The sequence below is a fragment of the Lissotriton vulgaris genome, chromosome 6, assembly GCF_964263255.1.
Source record: "Lissotriton vulgaris chromosome 6, aLisVul1.2, whole genome shotgun sequence".
NCBI classification, from domain to species: Eukaryota; Metazoa; Chordata; class Amphibia; order Caudata; family Salamandridae; genus Lissotriton; species Lissotriton vulgaris.
Genome location: NC_141694.1, coordinates 939,399,934 through 939,422,122, shown reverse-complemented (window position 1 = coordinate 939,422,122; position 22,189 = coordinate 939,399,934).

Genomic DNA, 22,189 nt, shown 5'->3' with positions numbered 1-22,189 from the left:
AGTATAACAATTATTACATTAAAAATTGTCATTTACAAAACCTTTGAAATTAACTGAATAAAACATAGGTTTGAGACATGTTGTAGTTAGGGATTAGCATTTAAAAAACCTTAGAAATTCACAGAAAAAACATAGGTTTTAGAGGTGTTATAGTTAGCTGGACATTTCACTCATACAAAACCATTGAAATTCCTCCGATATAGTTAGTTGTACTAACTACATCCCACGCGCCCGCAATCCACTGCTGATGATGTCCCATATTATATCATTCATGACATGGTCAGTGACATCACTGATGACATCTCAAATGACATATAATTTCTGCCCCACACTTATGTGTCTTATGCAATATGTCTGAGATGAGGATAATATGTGTTGATTGAATTATGAACTTTTTGACCTGTGTGTGTTTAATATACTTATTCTAGCTTGTATAAGGTTATTCTGTCAGTATATTAGTCCTTGATATATATATATATATATATTTGTATATAGATATTTATATTCTTATATATTTATCTATATATACCTCTATTTTTCTAGATTTTCTACTTTTGTACTTTGACTGAGTCTGAAATTGAAAACATGAAATATCATATTGGTCATAGATGTTATCCTTTGTGTATATATGCGTGTATATATTATATTGTATATATGTATATATATTATTGAATGAGAATTTAGGTGTATTTATTGGGTTTTATCATATTTTTGATACTATTTTATACTATTTATTGCAAAGTGATGATTCATGCTCATGAATTAGGCATATTCAAATGTTTCCAGGGACCTGTGAAACGGTTTTATGTCATGATATTTTTGGACCTTGTTTAATGAATGGTATTGCACTCATCTTTCGCTCCTTTTCTTGCTTTTTCCCTTTTTTTGCTATAGAACTACTAGTGGCAGTATGTCTTCACTTTTTAGTTGTCACATGACACACTACGTCACTGTGAGGGGGTGTTCCCTTCTAACATTGCATTTAAAAAAAGCATTCTGTCTTCAATGCATGTTGCAGCGTGATCAAGGGCATAATTTGCCAGAAACGCGTAGCTGCTCTCTGTGTGTCGAATAAAAACTTACTGATGCTGAATTATTGTGGTCCGTCTCCCTGCTGTTTGCTGGCGTGCAAGATTGAGACGCCGAGAGATTCGGAGGAGTCACGTGGTGTATGTTCAACGGAGGTTGATTTGTCTCCGTAACGGACCCCTTCCCCGTGTAGTGGAAGCTGCCTTCAAATCTATTTTGTGGAAAACGTCATTTTGGGAACCCTGGCAGCTACCTCCTGGATTGTGAGAAACCACAAGAAAACCGAAGAACTTCGGCAGTTGAACTGTGGTGTGGGTTTGTGTCGGCAGACGGGGCACACCAGGCGGATCCTGCTGTCTGTTGATTCGGTGAGTGACAGAGCTTTTTTCCCGGTGGGGAAGTCTAAGAACAGCAACATAATTGTATTGCGATACACGTAAACCGGAACGAAACTGGAAAATAACATTCGCGCAATTACTATTCGAATTACATTGCACAGAGAGTAAAAACATGTCTGACGAATTAGACAGACTGCGAGAGGAAGCTGCAGTTAATTTATTTAACGGCTTAACCAGCGATAGTAGCAATACCAAAACGCCTACTGAAATAACTCAGACTGAGCAAACAAGGAATTTGAAAACGATATTCAAGGAATTGCAGAACTTAAAAAATTAGAATGCACCAAGTGGTGGGAGCATAAATTGCTGAGCAAGTATGAGGAAGTAGGTCGTGTTCCACGCGGACTACGCATCCTTTTGGCCCCGAGTTTCAAAAAACCAGATCCCGCCATGCTACAGGAACGGGGGGAGAGTAACTTGGCGGCCTCAATGAACCTAGTTTGTATTTTGATCAAGTATGCCGAAAAAGATCGGAGCAGATTGCTTGATGAAAATAAACTCATTGAAACCGAGTTATCGACACATACTGAAGTGGAAGAAATAAAGAAATTATCGGACATAATGAATGAGAGGCTGAAGAAACATGAAGAGAAAATTAAAATTCGTAAGGCAACTAAATTTACCTGTGATGCTAATGATTATCGTGATGTAATGTAATGTAATGTATGTATACTTGTAAAGCGCACTATTACCTCGTTACGTGGTGTCCTGGCGCTGTATACCACTGGGGAACCCATCCAGGCTTTCCCTGTGAGAGGGCACCCCCAAGGTGAAGCCAGGCATCCCCGGCGCTGCTGGGGCCATTGTGGAGATTAAGCATGCTATTGCCCAGAGTTGCAGAGTGGGACCCATAGTTAGCGTAGGCACCGAGGCGAGAATTACCGAGTCCGCGGACATTGACCCAAGACCCTGCCGCTTCGGGAATTGAACCCTGGTCCCGGGCCGACTTCTGCTTCAGGGTCTGCCGCTTCTAACCAGTGAGCCGCACTTCTGGCAAAATCTTTACATTTTCAAGGAAATATGATTCAGCTAAAAGGCAGGCTTTCAGCAAAAAGAAAGTTCACATCGATGCCACTGCCACTGCCATGCCTAGCACTTGCACAAACACCAGCACACACAGAAATAATGTTCAATCCAGGAATGTGCCTAAAGGCTCAGAGAGCAACGGAACAGTTGAAACAATCAGCCTTGACTCAGATGCAAGTTCCATCAGAAGTGATTCCAGTGACAATCTAACCTCTTCATCTTCAGTAAATTCGGATTTTAACTTAGTTGGACTAACAAAACTCAGCTTGCAGCAAGAAATGGATTTCATTGTGGAGGAAAGATTACAGACTTTGAGGCCAAGGCAGCAATCATTGCAAACAAACAAAGGAATAAGCGGAGAAAAGAAAGGCGCAGCAAGCGGCAACAACAGCGCCCAAACACAAAACAGAAAGAAGAAAACATGGGTGAAGCGCCGCTAAACGATAACACCATAATAAATCTCTCTAGTATCATACTTACCAAGGCGGAAAAGCAGTTACTATCTCTGGGCCTGAATTTCTGTCCAGTTCAAAGTTTTAACTATGCCATGACTAGGGTTGATTTGTTTTTCTATATAAGAAAACTTAAATTGAAAAAGCATTTTGCGCTAAAAGCCACTAAAGAACCTCCAAGTACTAATGACACATCTGATGAATCAAACAATGACAATATTAGTGCATTAGCAGCTTCAGATGTGCATACATTTCTGGATGCAAACAATTTAAATACTTCTACCTATGATTCTGAGGCAGACCCGGATGCTTCTACACAAGCACGTTTGAGCAAGATTTCTGTCTTGCAAAAAGGAGTGGGACTAAGCCCATTTAAAAGCAAATCCAAATATGTACCTTTGATGCCTAAAGACGCCATTGACGTCTTCCATGACTGTGTTGTTAATGACATCAAAAAGTTATACAAACAGACCAACACCAAAGCGAAAAAGAAAGTTACACACATGAAAAGAGAATATGGAAAATTGATAAAAAAACTTGGTGAAAATCATGAGATAGTAGTGAAGAAATCAGATAAAGGGGGCAATTTGGTGATTTGGCCAAAGCAGGGTTATATACTAGAGGCCAAACGACAACTTAATTACCCCCTCTGCTATAAGATTTCCACCCAGAAGGAATATTTAAACGCCAAGGGTGAGTTGCAACAGATGCTGTCTCAATGGACAAGAGAAGGACTTATTTCTTCAGAGGAATATAAGTTTATGTATACAGAATTTCCTATCATGCCATCACTTTATTTGATTCCAAAGGTGCATAAGGGTGTAGTACCTGTGCCCGGGAGGCCTATCGTCTCCGCCATTAAAAGCATGGGCGAAAAGGTTGGCCAATATATAGACTTTTTTCTCCAAGACATTGTTAAAAATCTTTCCAGCTATGTTCCTAACACCAGTGACTTTTTGCTCAAAATCGCTAACATTGAATGGGAAGACAGTATGTGGTTAATCTCGCTAGACGTTGAAGCGTTATACACAAGTATTGATCATGTACAAGGTCTTAATTCTATCCAGTACTTTTTGGCTAAAAAACCTATAGCTTTTTATGAGCATAACAAAGTCATTTTGGGACTTATCAAATGGTGTCTGTACAACAACTTCTTCACCTTTGGCAAAGACACCTACAGACAACTAAGAGGAGTAGCGATGGGGGCCTGTTTCTCCCCAAGCTACGCGTGCTTGCACGTCGGCTGGTGGGAGGAGCAGGTCCTTGCCGCATTGTACTCCACCGTGATGAGTAATCAGGTTGTATGTTATCTGAGATATATAGATGACATATTCATGGTGTGGAAAGGTTCTAAGGATGATGCACCACTGTTTATTGAAAGTATCAATAATAACTCCATGAATTTAAATTTCACTGCACATATTGACCAGCATAGGATGCAGTTCTTGGATGTAGAGATTTATGTGGCTAACTCTAAACTTAACACCACACTACACAGAAAATCTACAGCCGGGAATATGACCCTACATGCGGCTAGCATGCACCCTAAACATACCATCATGGGGATACCGTATGGCGAGATTCTCAGGCTCAAAAGAATCTGTAGTTCTCCCTCTGACTATGAGCATTGCCTAAAAGAGTTGTTGGCGCGTTTAAAAGTCAGGGGTTATTCAGACACCATTTTGAATAAGGCAGTTGAAAAATCTAAACTCAGATCCAGACAAAGCCTGTTTCCAAAATCTCAGTTAGAACCAGATCTAGAAAATATCTCTGGCATCCAAGAAGACGGTCCGCGCATGATCACTGCCTTTAGTAGTGAGGACAGAAAACTAAAAGCCATACTAAAAAAGAATTGGCCTATTGTTCTTAGTGATCACATTCTGAACTCTAGGTTGCCGGCCAACCCAAATATCACCTTTAGATGGGCCAGAAGTATGGGCTCTGCTTTGGACAAAGCAGCCCCTGAATTGAAGTCTAAAACTCCCTGGTTGAAACCCTCTAAAGGTTTCTTTAAATGTTCCAGCTGCCGCGCGTGCAGGTTCGGTATTAATACTCTACATTATTCAACTCCATTAGATGTAGAACCAAAAACTATTACTGGCAATTTCAATTGCAAGACTGACTTTGCTGTGTATGTCCTGACGTGTACCTGTGGGTTAAGATATGTTGGTAGTACCAAGCTCCAGGTACACGTCAGGATTTTACAGCATCTACACGCCATACTACATAGTGACCCGGCTTACCCTGTAGCTCGTCACTTTAAAAGAATCCATAATAATGATCTTCCCTGTTTAAAATATTTTGTGATTGGAGCCATACCCCCCCTCAAAAGAGGTGGGGACAGGGAGTCACTATTAAGGCAGTTGGAAACCAAGATGATTTTAGAACTGGATACTCGTTGGCCGAATGGATTGAATAATATCGATGAAATGCATCACTTTTTGTGATGCCTCTTTCTGATGTAGCAATCCCTTATGTAGCAGCATTCTAGTGCCCGGTTAACTACATTTACTCCCTCTTAGTTAGGTTCCCTATTTTGAGGTTGAGGCCGGGCCCAATTTCTGCCCCACACTTATGTGTCTTGTGCAATATGTCTGAGATGAGGATAATATATGTTGATTGAATTATGAACTTTTTGACCTGTGTGTGTTTAATATACTTATTCTAGCTTGTATAAGGTTATTCTGTCTGTATATTAGTCCTTGATATATATATATATTGTATATGGATATTTATATTCTTATATATTTATCTATATATACCTCTATTTTTCTAAATTTTCTACTTTTGTACTTTGACTGAGTCTGAAATTGAAAACATGAAATATCATATTGGTCATAGATTTTATCCTTTGTGTATATATGGGTGTATATATTATATTGTATATATGTATATATATATATTTTTTTTAAATATCTTTATTCGGTAAAAATTGTTCACCATAAAAGAGTACAAATACACAATAAAAGTACATTTCACCCGCTAAAAACAGTAATAAAATATAACAGTATAATTAATATGGACCAAGGACGAAGCATCCTCAACCGTTCACTAAGTTAAGTAGGAGGGCCATTGGTTACATACAGTCAATCAATTGGTAGGCTAGAATGCAGCTTCAATATCCTTGAGAGCATCAGCCATGCACTACTCAAAAATGTTGCCACCCCACATATCATGGCAGTGGATGTTGAATCAGTAGAGAGTACACGTAAGTCCATTCTGTGACACCTCAACCCCATTGCCCTGCATACAGGTTTCAACCAGATCTTCCGAGCCACTTTGTAGGCGGGGCAGGCAAAAAATAGGTGGGCCACAGACTCCTCAGGGGCTGCACACCAAGGGCACGAACGCGAAGGGACACCAGAGTTGGACCACCTCGCGGTGAATTCATGCACCGGGAGGGTCCCGTACCTTAGTTTTAAATATAACGCTCTGTCTAGCGGTTTGGTTATTAGGTCAAAGAATGGTTCCAGTTTTCTAGCCCATTTGAACTCTAAAAACCGATCGGTGAGTGAACCTCCAACCATACCGCGTAATGCCTCGCCCTGTACCCAATCCCAGTATAGCTTCTTGATCACTAGTTTGGGCGGCGGCGTTTGTGTCTCCCATGCATCTCTCAGTCCCAGTTGGGAAACTAGGTGTCTCACATTGTTCAACAAACCAATCTTGTTGCCAGTATCAAGCAATAATAGGTCATCTAACCCTTCAGCATATTTAACAAGCTCCTTAGTCCTTCTTAAGCGGACCCAAAAGAGCAATGGGCGCAGCCTCACTAGGTCTTTAAGGGCTCGCCTACCCAAGTCTAATCGCAAGGTGATCAGCGGGGTAGAGGCAGGGAGAGCCACCACCTCCCTCAAAAATTTATTTTCCGCTAAGGAAAGTTCTGAAACGTTTTTGAACCCCCAAAGCTCAGAGCCATATTATGCAGCCGGGAGTATCTGGCCCTCATATATGGCCATGGCCGGGGACACAGGTTTACTTGTTGACTCTCGAAACTCCCTCAAAGTCACCCCAGATACTCTTTTGTGACCAAGTAACATTTTAGCCAGATGGTCCTTCCAATTCATTCGACTATTTATCCGCACCCCTAAATAGTCGAATGAATCGACCATCTCCAGGGGGGCCCCATTGAGCGAAAAATTGTTTTTAAATCTTTTAGAGGGTGAGAAGGCCATCAGCTTGGTTTTCGAGGTATATGCATATATATTATTGAATGAGAATTTAGGTGTATTTATTGGATTTTATCACATTTTTGATACTATTTTATACTATTTATTGCAAAGTGATGATTCATGCTCATGAACTAGGCATATTCAAATGTTTCCAGGGACCTGTGAAACGGTTTTATGTCATGATATTTTTGTCCCTTGTTTAATGAATGGTATTGCACTCATCTTTCGCTCCTTTTCTTGCTTTTTCCCTTTTTTTGCACTTTATCTCACTCTCACATAGCACTTTATTGTCTGCCACTGTTTTATGATCAAATAGGCACATTATGAATTATACTATATGTGGTAACAATTGTACGTCCTATGAGAACTCTGTATTTATACAGTCAGACTTTGTTCCATTGTTTGACGTAAACATGTGGTTAGTTTATTTACTTATCACAATATACATATAGGAATCCTGGATTCATCCGGTAAAAATAATCAGTGCTTATGTTTTGCTATAGAACTACTAGTGGCAGTATGTCTTCACTTTTTAGTTGTCACATGACACACTACGTCACTGTGAGGGGGTGTTCCCTTCTAGCATTGCATTTAAAAAAAGCATTCTGTCTTCAATGCATGTTGCAGCGTGATCAAGGGCATAATTTGCCAGAAACGCATAGCTGCTCTCTGTGTGTCGAATAAAAACTCACTGATGCTGAATTATCGTGGTCCGTCTCCCTGTTGTTTGCTGGCGTGCAAGATTGAGACGCCGAGAGATTCGGAGGAGTCACGTGGTATATATATATATATATATAGATCACATGACATGTTGCATAGCAATGGGGAGGGTACTTATAGTCCACAAAAGAGCGGGCTTCCATCACCGCGCTCAAAGTAATTAATCATGAACATGGAAAACATACTTGCATGGAATTTATCAATGAATATAAGACACAGTGTCTAAAATTCAATGACAATTCCCATATTAAAACCATTATATACAGGTAATAAATATGTGCAAATATACAAAATGTATCTATGTATAAATACTTTACAATTTATATACATTCCATTACGTTTTCCACGTGTATCGATTAAAAAACATAATACCCAAGTGGGTTATTCTACTGAAATGAACAAGTTGATTGTATCAATATTCAGGACTATGTATCAATCCCAAATGTGCAAAGATTTAAAGTGCTATTTATGTGCAAATTTCGCATTTGAAAGTGAAACTTGTGCAATTCTAAAACCATTTGTTAAAAACTATTTGATTCAGAGGAGTTGGCTTGCGTAACGCACTTTATATATTGTAAAATCTTCCTATTGTATGACAGAACCACAAATTCATTGTATACATCCTGTATCTCCACATTGTGACTGATCCTAATCTTATACCCTTATCTCCTGGTTAAGATCATTTAATTCCCCTAGCTATAGACAGGTGTACAAGTCTTCCGTTGCATTAAAACCTGCCCGAGTTTTAGTGTCTAATTCTAATATATACCTCGTTTCCAGGAGTCGTAGCTGTGCTTCCCAATTTCCACCACGTTTCAATGGAAGCACAGCATCTATTAAAAAGTACTGTAAGCATTTAGGATCACTGTCATGTGTGCTCTCAAAGTGCCGGGCAACTGGGTAAGGTTGGTCTTTCCCAGTATTTGCCCTGATGTGCTGCAGTATCCATTTGTGGGTGGGCAGCCGGGTGCTCCCTACATACCGCAACCCACACGGACACTGCGGCACATATACCACATAGTCCGTCTTACAGGTGAGTCTTTTCTTAACGGGTACCAGTGTTTCTTTGAATGGGACTGAGAAATGTGTTTTGTTGCAACCATATTTACATGCTTTGCAACTAGCACATTTCCTAAAGCCCTTACTTAGTGCCATCCATGTATTTGGTACTGTGATCTCAGGACAGTTACTCACTAATTTGCTCGCCATTGAAGGAGAATTTCTAAAGGTAAGATCTGTTCAAGTTCAAGTTCAAAAGACCTTTATTCGAATTTCATAAAATTCATAAAATTACCACATTAAAACAATTCAATTACATAACAAATCCAAATTACAGAATTCATAATTATTAAAAAATCTAATACAGCTCTCATAAGACTATTTTCAGGGGTTTTCCATCATTTTACGTACACGTGTTATAAGTCTCAAAAAAGTGCTAGTGCGATAAATTAGTTCATTTGTGCCCAGGGAAATCAGCATTGAATAGGACTGCCCTAAAGAGAGGGGACTTTGTTTTCTAAAATAAGGAGTTAGATCTGTTTTTTTTGGAACTAACCCTCCAATGACAGGATCCCCTGCCACCAGATTCCAGTTTTTATAGAAAGTCTTCCTTATATCATTATGCTGTCTATTAAAAGTTAATATGACTCTGGGCTCAATCCTGGTCTTTTCCCCCACCTTAGCTGTTTCTTTGGATTTTGGGGTTAATGCTAGGTCTCTCGATATTGCTCGAGACCACGATATAGCTTTCATGAGGACCTCCTCCAAGTATCCCCTAGCCAGGAATCGTATTCTGCTTTCTTTATATATATATATATATATATATATATATATATATATATATATATATATATATATATATATATATATATATATATATATATATATATATATATATATATATTCACTGAAAAAACCATAGGTTTCACACCAGTTATAGTTAGGAATTAGCATTTAAAAAACCTATGAAATTCACTGAAAAAACCATAGGTTTCACACCGGTTATAGTTAGGAATTAGCATTTAAAAAACCTATTAAATTCACTGAAAAAACCATAGGTTTCACACCAGTTATAGTTAGCTGGAAATTTTACTGATATAAAACCATTGAAATTCCCACGTTATAGTTAGTCGGACTCACTATAACTTGCGCGTGCAATGCACTGCTGATGACATCACATATTACATCACTCATGACATGGTCAGTGACATCACTCATGACATCACTGATGACACCATCCTTGTGACACAGTGACAGACCTCCTCTCAGTGTAAAGTAACCCTTGAGACACATATTCAAAAATAGAAACTGAAATTTTTAAAAAATGGACATACCTATATCAGTTACAACAAGCAATTCTGTACTTCCACTATCTATATACACATCCACTCATTCACCAACAGTTCTATATAGTCACTCATACATATACTCACTCATCATATGAAGAGATACACCTATACATCCTGTTACACACCGACATTCATCCAAAAGTTACTCACACACATGTTCACACGTGCAAATAAACTATTGAACAACCATTTATTTGAATATAGAGTTATACACACACTTCCACCTTACTTCTATTGAAAATTACACATATTTATTCTCTTAAACAATCACTTATACAAACACATACTTATTTAAACAGGAAATCTTACAATCTCTTACTCTCACATATACTCACTTATATACATCAATATTCATATATACTAGATTAAAACATATGTAGTTACTGATAAAGACACTAGTGAGACAGTCATTCACTCACTAACAAACACATATAGACACTCATCCACCCATACAGTCCTGTACATATGCTGTCTTCAAAACACATACAAACAAAGAGTCAGTCACTCATGCATCTATGTGCTAAGTAATACCCCCACCAAACCATATAGACACTCATACTGATACTAATAAAAACATCAAATAACCCATATACATACGCATGTAGCTACTTATCAACACATGTAGCCACTTATACACAAAGTGAAACACTAATATATGTATTTAAATATTTAAACATAACTCACTAATATTTATTTTTCAGAAAGACACATATTCACTGGATGGTGTCATCAGTGATGTCATGAGTGATGTCACTGACCATGTCATGAGTGATGTAATATGTGATGTCATCAGCAGTGCATTGCACGCGCAAGTTATAGTGAGTCCGACTAACTATAACGTGGGAATTTCAATGGTTTTATATCAGTAAAATTTCCAGCTAACTATAACTGGTGTGAAACCTATGGTTTTTTCAGTGAATTTAATAGGTTTTTTAAATGCTAATTCCTAACTATAACCGGTGTGAAACCTATGGTTTTTTCAGTGAATTTCATAGGTTTTTTAAATGCTAATTCCTAACTATAACTGGTGTGAAACCTATGGTTTTTTCAGTGAATTTCATAGGTTTTGTTAATGCTAATTCCTAACTATAAGTTTCACTTTATAAATAAGACTGTTAGCACTCTAGTTGTTCTTTTTAACACTCTGGTACATTCTGACATTGGGCTACAGTTGGGCTACATCTAGTTGAAATTTGGGCTACATTTACAATTTTTGGTCTCTGGTGGCCATCTTTGGGCTACATTGGGCTACTTTGGGCTACATTTGGGCTACATTTTGGCTCTAACATATATTAAGCCCAATGTAGCACAATACATATTTTTTACAAACCACTTCAGAATAGGGCTACCTGTCCCTACAATTATCCCATTTTTGTTTTTTTAATTTTTGGGGGGAGCGCTCCCGGAGCGCGCCCCGGGGAGCGCCCCGAAAAGCGTATTTCTGAAAAGCGCCCCGGGGCGCGCTCCGGGGAGCGTCCCGTGAGCGCCAATATCGCAAACGAAAACATGATCGTGACGTATCGCGTAGCCGCGACCGCGTGATACGCACGGCGTAAGCGCACCCGGAAGTACTCGAGCGAATACGATCGCACAACGTAAACTTCCGACGCGCTTACGCTGCGCGACCCGGGGCGCGCCCCGTGCGCGTAGCGTAAGCGCGTCGGGTCATGTGAGCAGAAAATAACACTTTTCATTTGGTTCATAACAGTTTTAGTTTCATAATGATGAAGCCCCTGGTCTTGTGACCTGAAAATAACACTTCTCATTGGTTCAGGACAGTTTTTTTTTCTAAATGATGAAAGACCCCACCTTTTTTCCTTATTCTGACTTTGTCCTTTGACTGAGGAAGACCTGTTTGTTGCTCTCTCTACTTTTTTGCTCCAAATAATGGCTTCAGTAGTAGCATCAGCTGGTGCATCTGCCCCACCACCACCACCACAACCACCAAGAGGACCAGCTCCAAATTATATTGGTGGTCAAGAACAGGAGGAGGAGGAAGAGGAAGAGGAGGAGGGGAGAAGAAGATGGCTGCCAGAAGAAAATACACCTTACAAACCCAAACCACACATTGTATGGCAGTTTTTTTCAATCCCAGAGGGGAAAAAAAAGGTGAATGCGCCCAAGGTGACTTGCCTCATCTGCAATGATGAACTTTCACGGGGCAACCCAAACAAAAAATATTCTTTTGGTAACTATACCATGATTCGGCACATGACCAGAAAGCACCCAAACAACTACTCTCGTGCAGAGTTCAGGGAACTGGCAAGTAACCTCCCCCAGTCATCAAGGACCCCCTCCCAAAGAAACCAACCCACTTCATCAGAACCAGAAACATCTGAGGTGATGCCTTGCATTCAGCCGAGATTTGCTGATTTTAAAATCACTTGTTCTGCATGTGGCAAGCTTATCGCCTATGGCGAAAAAAGCGTTAAGCTCATCGTCCTTGCAGGTGATAATCACAAGTGCCCCAAAAAGAAGTAATTTTTTGAGTTTTTTGTTTTTTTGCTCCAGTTGAGCCAGTTTCAATTCCCTTTTTTTGTTTCTCCCCCTAAAAAAATACAAAAAAAATATAAAACTGTTTTGAAAAGCCAAAAAAAGTTCAAAAAGTTCAAAAAACACAAAAAAAATATAAAACAACAAAAAGAAGAAAAAAAAAAGTTGTTTTTAGAACTACCTCCAATTTCTAAATCAAAACTTCATTTTTTAAAAACTCTGTCACCTTTTTTCCTCATAGTACGCTCCCAGGGCCGCTCCCCGGTGCGCGCACCGGGCGCTTCCCCCGCGCAAAACGAAAAAAAAAAATATTTTAAATGCCCCGCGGGGCCCTTTTATAGCCCCCACATCAAACCTAGGGGGTCAAAGGGGTCTATCCCTGACGCCTTATAGTCATTTCCCCCTTTGGTTTAGCCACCTCTTATGTCTCGATTTTACCGAGACACAAGATGGCGGCCGCTCTGGACTGATTCGAATGTTTACAGACACCCGAGAGCCAATCAGCTTTCCATGCGCACCTCGCGTCACGCGCCCGGAGCGCTCCCTGGTGCGCGCACCGGTGCGCTGCTATAGATATATATATTTTTTGGAACCTAAATTACTCAAAATCCACTGCAGCACATATCTTGAGACATAGCAAAGGCACATCAGGCTACCAATCCCTACAATTTTGCCAAATTTGGTGGAAATCCATTCAGCCGTTCGGGTTAAAAGTGAAATCGACCGCCCTATGGAAATTAACATGGGGAAAACGCGTTTTGGGACCCCCCTTTTATCTCGGCCCCCGCTTGACGTATCCCCCCCAAACTCTCAAGGAAGGAACGGAGCTCGACGAGGCCATTTTCAGGAAATTTTCAGGCAGATTCGTCAACCGGTGCCAAAGTTATTCGAAATAGAATTTTGAGATTTAACATTGAAAAAAATCCTAACTATAACTACCTACTGGCGACCGCCAGTAGGTAATATATATATATATATATATATATATATATATATATATATATATATATATATATATATATATATATATATATATACGTCACAAAATAACCTTTCTAATGAATATTAATTAGGCAGGTGCTTATTTGAAACCCCCTTCAGATGACTGCAAAAACAGAATTTGTGGCCTATCAAGGACAGCAGACCTGAATCATTTGCATTTCTGATTGTGAAACATTTTTTTAAAGCAGCACATGTCCATTAAAGGTGCAGGTGCTTCTTAAAAAAAAAAAAAAAAAGAAAAATGTTCTCCCTGTAAAAAGCCATTTGGATGAGTATGCAGCTCAGTGGTCCATGAGAGCCAGCTTCTCCTTTAGGAATAAGCTAGAACCTACACTTGCATACCATTGAAACATGCCATTCAAACTCGGAGATATGAGCAGGCGTCACTCTCCCTAAACCAATTGTTTTGGTAAGTTGCAGGGTTTAGCAAATATTTCATCAATCCCAAGATTCCATTAAATATCCATATTTTCTATTTTCCAGACAAGAAATATCTACTTCCTTTCCTTAGAATATACCTAAGAGGGTGAAATTGATTTGATTAGTAAGTATGTCCTCCAAACGGGAGGAAGGATGTAGAAAGGTATAAAGGATCTTAAACTTAGGAACCTAAAAAGAGGGATTGGGAGGGGAAAGATGGGGGCATGGGACCCCAAGGAGACCCAGAGCAGTGTAGATGTATAGAAAGGGTAGAAGGGCACAAAACTGTCTAGGCTACAGCACTTTAAGTATATTGAGGCTATGTTGTGCATGACATACTCTGTACTCTTTATGAGAGAATTGACATTGTGAATGCCAGCCTTAGTTCTGAGATGCATATTGGCTCCATCTGTGAGCTATGGACTTGGAGGCCTCCTGGAGGCGAAAAAAAGGGCCAGTGCAAGGGGCACTGTGGTTCACAACATGAATGGCACCTTCCTTTGCCTATGTTTGAGATGGGAAGAGCTGGACAGTGATGATGGAGGGAGGTGATGCATATCATCTGGAAAGTACCTGAGGTTAGCAGAAGGATCACATCTCTTGAATCCAGATGGACACCCTTCACTGGGCGAGACTTCCACAGGATTGGTAGCTACACCAGTCCAAAGAGCTCAGCCTAGTGCAATGTTAGGCTGATTAGAGTAGTAGATATTGGACAGGGATATGTGTATAAGAGTATAAATCGACAGATGAGAGGTACAGTCTGTCCTTTCAAGTGCATAATGCCTGCTAAGAAGACTTACATGTGCATCCATACACATCCATACACATCTTTTACAATTGGGACCCATAATCCAATTGTGAATGGGAGTGGGCGCCTGTAGTAAGAGAACAACTGCCTGATGTAGCTCCCAAGTCAGCTTGGAATAAGTGGGGCTCAGCGCTTGTTGGTGTGAATAACCAATGGAGGCCAGTTATTCTTAAATCATTGTGAACTGATTTTTAAACTTCTATATATTTTGAAGATTATGATGCTATTTTAAGCAAATACATGCTTTGAACACTGTATCCTGTTGTTTCACCATGTCGTACATTAAGTGTTGTGCAATTAGATGTTTTTCTATTTTTTTTTTTAAACACTCAAGTTTGTTTAAATAAAATTAGACTAATCAGACTATGAGCGAATAAACTCTCAACTGAAAGGGAAAGAGTCTAGTATATGCTACTTTATAATGTTCATTCTGAGAAAGTGGTTTGTGAGTTCAATCTTAAAAGTTGGGTGTATTACAAAGAGTGGACACCAGTGCATAGCCAGATAAGGATTGTATTCTGTTTCTTGACACAATAAGCCTTATTGGTTTTCTGTAAGTTAAAGAAAAGTTTTTTTCTTTTGTTAGATGTGACGATTTAAGGTTACTTTTTTTCGAAAGTAGTTCCGGAACCTGCAACGGATGGCAGGTAATTAAAGCAAGCTGTCTTGAATACTGATCTTGCTACAAGTAGTAATAATGGTAGAGATTCCAAGCTGTGTGGAATAGGTTTGCTCTGGTGGGTGTCCAAGATCAGGGAAGTATTGTTTATGTCTGATGCTTTCCGAGCCCACATTTTGCTCTTGGGGAGGCCAAGCAGTGGCAAGTTGCCACAGTTGATCCTGACCAGTATTGAAGCTTGTACAACTGTCTTAAGAGATGGTATTTTTTCACATATGCAGGTTAGCCTACGAGCATTTAGGGCAATGGATGCACCACCAGCCTTTTGGCTATTTGCCTCCTATTTAAAATTCTCACCTCCTTGTTGGGGAATTTTCACGAAAGGTGTAATGCCAACAAGGCTGGAGCAGTTTTGGAAAAAAAAAAGTATTTAGGAGAAAACAGCCATACATTAATTACATGGTTGATAGGTCAGCCTTTTTTTTAAATTTCTGTCGTAATCTCAAGTCAGTGGTTTGCCTTTTTTTAAAAAAGTTAATTTTTCTTATGATATAGGAGCTCTCTCTCAATGAGTGGGAGATATTAGAGCATTTTTCATGCCTCATAGTGCAAGGTGTGCATGGCAATCCTTATTGTTAATTTTGAGGTGCGATATCCCAAACACCATAGAAAATGTCGCCGAAGTGCACTCTGGAATGTTTTTCAATAATTGTAAACATTAGTTTTTAGATTTTCCTTGAGTATTTTATTCAATATTTCAAGTTTATTTTTTCACAACATTGATTGTATTCATCTTGTTCTTCAATAAAGTGCCAAATGTATTTCGGGCCTTGCCCTTCTTCAGGAGTTTATATTTAGTAATCGGTAAAACACAGAGCGTTTAACTTATTTGATTGGAAATCATTTCATCATAGTTCATGGAAATATGTGAAAATCGCAATGTTGGTGAATCCCTGTGTCCCGCATTAAAATTTGAGAACATCTCGATGTTGGTAAATGCATTTTATCCGGTTTTAGGAAACTAAAGAACAACGGGGTGATGTGTCATTCAATGACATTTAGTGAAAACACAAGCGTGCATTTGAGGTTATGATGTAAGCAACGTGAAATGTGAATGCAAGTGAAAAAGCCTGACACAAATCAACAATTGATGACCATCCAAAGCGTGCCATAAGCCGTTCGGACCTAGTATTAAAAAAAACAACTATGACCAGAGGAACTTACACATGTTGTCCTCGGACTTGTGTACGCTCCTTATGATCGAGGTGCACCTTCCCACCTGTTTATCAGAGGTTCACCATTTTCACCTAGGAGTGCGATTGTTCTTCAACCAAAATTGGACTAATCCTTATTGTTAAACATGACATTCTTGGGTGGTAGTCCCTCAACCCTTTCTGTATTCATCCTTAATGTTTTTCTGAATTTGTGTTTGTTGGTATGAAGAATCTGTACACTTTACCACTTCTAAACAGTACTTGTGGTCTCTCCATAAAACATGATAGAGTGGGCCTACACCTGATTGGCAAATTTTATGTACTTTTACGTCTCTAGTATATAGAACTACATGTGCCCAGGCCTGTACACTAAATACTTTCAGTGGGTCTGCAGTCCTCGTTGTGCCACTCAATGAGCCCTTTAACAGTTTTCTCACTTCTGCCGCTGCAGCCTGTAGTGCAGGTTTAAATTGCCATTTTGACCTAACAAAATAAACGTTTTGTCAGAGCTAAACCTAGCTATTTAATACTTAAACATCACCCCAAGGTAAGCCCTAAAACCCTACAGGGCAGGGTGCATAGTATTTAAAAAGTAGGATGTCAGTTTAAGTTGTATATGTCTAGTAGTGAAAAAACTCCTGCTGTAGCTATTCCCTACAACAAAGTCTATGTCTTCCAAAAGGGTTTAACTTATTACATTTAATAAGTGATAACTTTAGATTGGGATCCAATTGAGTTGCCATATTTAGACTCAAAAGAATTGTAATTAAAAATCCGCTTTAAAGGTAAAGCTGGATTCTAAGTCACAATTCTGAAAATGTCAATTTTAGAAAGTTACGCTTCCATAGGGTAACCTAGAACCTGCGTATCATGTATTAGACCATCTAAGAGAATTTTGATGTAGTAGGCAGGGCCACTGAAGAATCTGAATTGCTTATATATCTGTATAAATACTTTTTCTTTTAACTCCCGGCACAATCACTTCCTCACTTATAATATATGAAATACCTTATTGTTTGATCGTATGATGTATTGTTACTCAGTGGCAATGAAATATATGTCATTCATCCAATAACTGTGTTGTTTGGGCCTACAAGTTTTGTGATGTGTTGTTCACATTTGAATTAACTTGATGGTCATTAGTCCAACTAATAACTTTGATAATTGATGATAATGTGTAACCAAGAGGACCATCTTTGTCTATATACTACTTTTAGAAAGTTGTCCTAGCTATTTGTGCCTTCTGCCTGTGTCCTGGGTCACATGGCTGTGAATGGTTCTGCTATTAGGGTTTGTGTATTTCTCACATACTGTGACACAAAGGGGACTAGGTGTGGGAAGGATGGGCCATCCTGCCGGGATGGCTTAAGCCAGAGCTTTTCCGGGCCTCACTTACACTTCAAAGTACTTACCTTTGGCACACACAAAGGACCCTACTACCTGCCTAATGTCACCCCAGACTTCTTGGAGTGTGGACAAGGGAAAAGAAAGAACTTTAATGTGGGGGTAGTATAAGGAGTCACCTCACTTCAATGGCAGGCAGCTGGTATAAATATTGAACCCTCTGCAGTGGCATAACAAAGGCCCCTGGAGCCCCCACAGTGCGGGGGACTCAAGCTCCAGGGGGGCCCTTGGCTCAGTACCCTTTCCTGAGAGCTACAGAGTAAGTACAGAAGTGGCCCCCTTGATGTACTTTGCGGGGGGGCCTTCAAGTACACCCCTGGGCCTAATGAAAAGTTCAGAAGGACTGCTCTCTCACCAGAGGACTGCCCTTGGTGCTTTAAGGAGAATTGGTCAACCTCCTTCAATCCAGGGCCACCAGAAGTGACTCTAAGGGCTAGTTGGCTGGCCTTCTGGGTGAGCTACAGGGACAAAACAAGCTCCTGGGGCCTTGAACCCTGCAGCTGGCCTCTGCTAGAGCAAGTCCTAACCCCCCATAAGGTGCCCCCCATTCCCTGCACCCTTGGAAATGGTGTTGGTGGTACTGCTCCTGCCTAACCATAAAACTTGGGAAATAAAAAAGTTTAACCAAAAACTTCTTGTAGAATCGACAGAAGACTAAGGCCTACCTGCCAGTAAATCAGCCCAAAGTGCATTGTGGGTCAGCATGACACCTCTGTGGCTCCTGTTACTTTCTTCTTTGCAGCAAATCCATTTCAGCAGGAACTCTCAGAGACGGCATCTAGCCCTGTGGCTAAGTCTGAAGGTTACCTAAAACCCGCCCAATCCACTCCTTGTATCTAACCCGCCATCATGGTCGGCTTTAACGTTTGGCTATGCCCCGGTCTCGTGTGTGACCAGTTCCCCCCTCCCGGTTGTTTTTACTAGATTTCACTAAAACGTAATCTCTGATTCTATTGATTGGGTGCGGTTAATTTTGATGTCATCCTTTTTACTAAAATGTTCTTAATTTTTCCAATTTGGTTAGGAATTTTTCATTGTGCTGTATTTTCACTTTATTGCTTTTTGTGTGCTGCATAAATACTTTACTCATTGTCTCTAAGTTAAGCCTGGCTGCTTTTGGGCTAAGCTATCTGACTGTTAAGTACAGTTTCATTTTGATACTTTTGTGTTTCACCCTGATAAGGATTGTGGTTGTTGCCTGGGTAGAGCTCCGACTCCTTTCCTAGATTAGGCATTAGAAAAGCTGATAGCAATGACATTGGAGGGGCCTCTCTATGCTATGGGAAAGATAAAAGGCATTTATGCAGCCTGAGCTTACTAATGCTTCAGCATGGAAACACAAGGGTTCTTATATTTGAGATAAGGGAACTATGAGTTTGACAGACATCTTTTGAATTGTCAGGACTCCATGGGGCACATTAGCAAGAACTCCATTAAAATTATCGCAGTTTTAGCGCCAGGAAACTGCAGCTAAAATGGCCATAATGGGCTTGCTAACCTGCGTTATAGAATAACAATAGAAGCCCAGGTTAGATATCCAGCACATCTAACCTGGGCTTCTATTGGAATTATATAACGCATATTAGCAAACCCATTCTCGCCGTTTTAGCTGCAGTTTCCTGCCGCTAAAACAGCGATAATTTTAACAAGGTTCTTGCTAATATGCCCCCATGTTACCTTCCAACTCTAAAGAATGTCAAATATTTCCATAGGTATTTTCTGAATAGCTAGAGCTTTAGGTCTTTTCAGAAAGATAAGATGTTAGGGTTGAGTCTAAGCTCCTCTGGTAGATGATTCCTGTTAGAACTGGGATTTCTGGTTGGCTAAGACTTACGCCAAAGCCAGGCAGAAACCACAATTCTAGTCAGGGCAAGGGAGTCATACGCCAAGATAACCCCTGCTCACCCCCTTGGTAGCTTGGCACGAGCAGACAGGCTTATCCCGGAGGCAATGTGTAAAGCATTTGCCCACGCACACAACAGCAACAACATCCTAGGCACACCACAAAAGGAACTCCACACAAGGTTATATAAAAATAACTTTTGTATTGTCAAAACACATTAGATAGTAATCACCCAATATACATTGTGCCAATTGGCACGGGCAATATTCACAAGGGATTATTTACACCAGGACAGGGCCACATGGGCCACTGTCAGAATCAGCACTTAGTAGAACTAGCACTTAGAATAACTGTCACACCAAATAACCATTATAGATCACAACCAGTAACCACTGGTAACAGGTAGGTACACACTACCAATACTAATAACCATAGGCATAGATCACGCATGGACACATAACCTCTCAAGTACAAACTATACTAGGCAAAACAACCTCCTAAACATGAAAACACAGTTAGAGGTATCACAGGCATAATGGCATTGCACATTACGCCTAACTCACATTTAGGCCTGACCAGTAAAAATACAGCAGGCAATCTCCTCACTAGTCTAAACACATTAGAACCTACCCCCTAAGCACCTAAGCGTAAATCACATTTAGGGGCGTAAATCATAGTGAAACACAATCTCACTAACACAAACCTCCACAGGTAAAACCATCTCTAGAGGTATCAATACAGGGTGCTTAAAACATACTAAATGCATTACATTTCCTAGCACCACATCACTCTAGCCCATAAATCACATTAGGCAATTACCATCATAAACATAGTGGAAAATCACATTGCGCAAAAAAATCACATTAGGGCCTTGCGCCCTATCCACATACCAGCCCCCTGGCCAACTGGCCATCCAAGAAGGGGCTCAAATGCTCTGTGTCCAGAATGTCAGGGCGCTCTGCTAACGCAGCGCCAGTCAGGGGTGCGCCACCGGTGCAAACCTAAATGTTGCAGCTGCCCACTAATTGCTGGGCAGCTGAGAACTTCAACAGGGCCTAAACGATGCAGCTGGCACTAAGTGCTGCCCAGCTATAGAAGGCCTGGCACCTCTGTGCCATCTCTATTCCTCTCAGGGACTCTCTCCCTTGGGGCCTAAACGGTGCAGCTGCCCACTAATTGCTGGGCATCTGGGAATCAGCAAAACTGCGACAGGGCCCTCACTGGCCCTAGGACAAAACAGCGCCACACATGGGGACCCCTGGGCTCTAGGAACATCTCAGCAGGCAACATGTTGGGGCCACCTGGGCTCTGCACAAACCCTTCTGGGGCCTTTTAAATAACCATGGCCCCCCAAGCCCCTTACAGGGACTTTTCAAAGAAATATGGGCCATTGGTGGAGCCTTCGCAGCTCTAAAACAACATGCCCCCAGGGAGCCTCGTGGGCTCTAGAAATAAACTGCCCCCAGGGAGCCTCATGGGCTCGAGAAATAAACTGCCCCTGAATGTTGGAGGAGTCCCTCTCTCGGGGAATTCTAAATCATTAAATGCCCCCTGAGCCCAGTGAGAGCCTTGCAGGCTCTAAATAAGCAAAGGGGTCCCTGGAGCTTCTCAGGGCTCGTCGCAATATGCCCCTTGAGCCTCTCGTGTGCTCAAAATGCCTCAATGCCCCCTGAAGCCCTCGTGGGCTAAATCAAGAATGCCTCTGGCATGGGAGTCCCTCTCTGGGGGACTTGAAAACCATAATGCCCTGAGGAGCCTCATGGCTCCAAACAAAGTCAGCACCAGCAGGAGGGGGGGCAGGCACCGGCAGCGGACCCCGATGCCCCCTCCACAACACGGAAGACAGAGGCCCCACTCACCGGCTTCTCCTGGGGTGAGGGGCAAACTCTGGTTACGCCGGCTCTCCGCTCTTCCTCGCACCTACACGACGGCTGCAGGACACGGGGCTCTCCTCTCCTCATGGGAGCCTAGCCAGCCGCAGCAGCACTTCTCCGGGTTCTCTCTCTGCACCACGGGGCTCTCTCTCGGGGGCCCCGGGTGCCAACACTGACTTCTTTCTGGCTGTGCAGGAGCGTGAGGTGGGCATCCGTCCGCTTCCTGCTTCCGCTTGCGGCCCCGCACACGTTGTCCCAGATATTTGCCTGACTTCCTGTTTGAGGGCCGCCAATGGCAGCGCGGCCTTTGGTAGGGAGGCAGGCACAGCGACTCCTTACACGATCTCCGGGCCGGCGGCGGTGA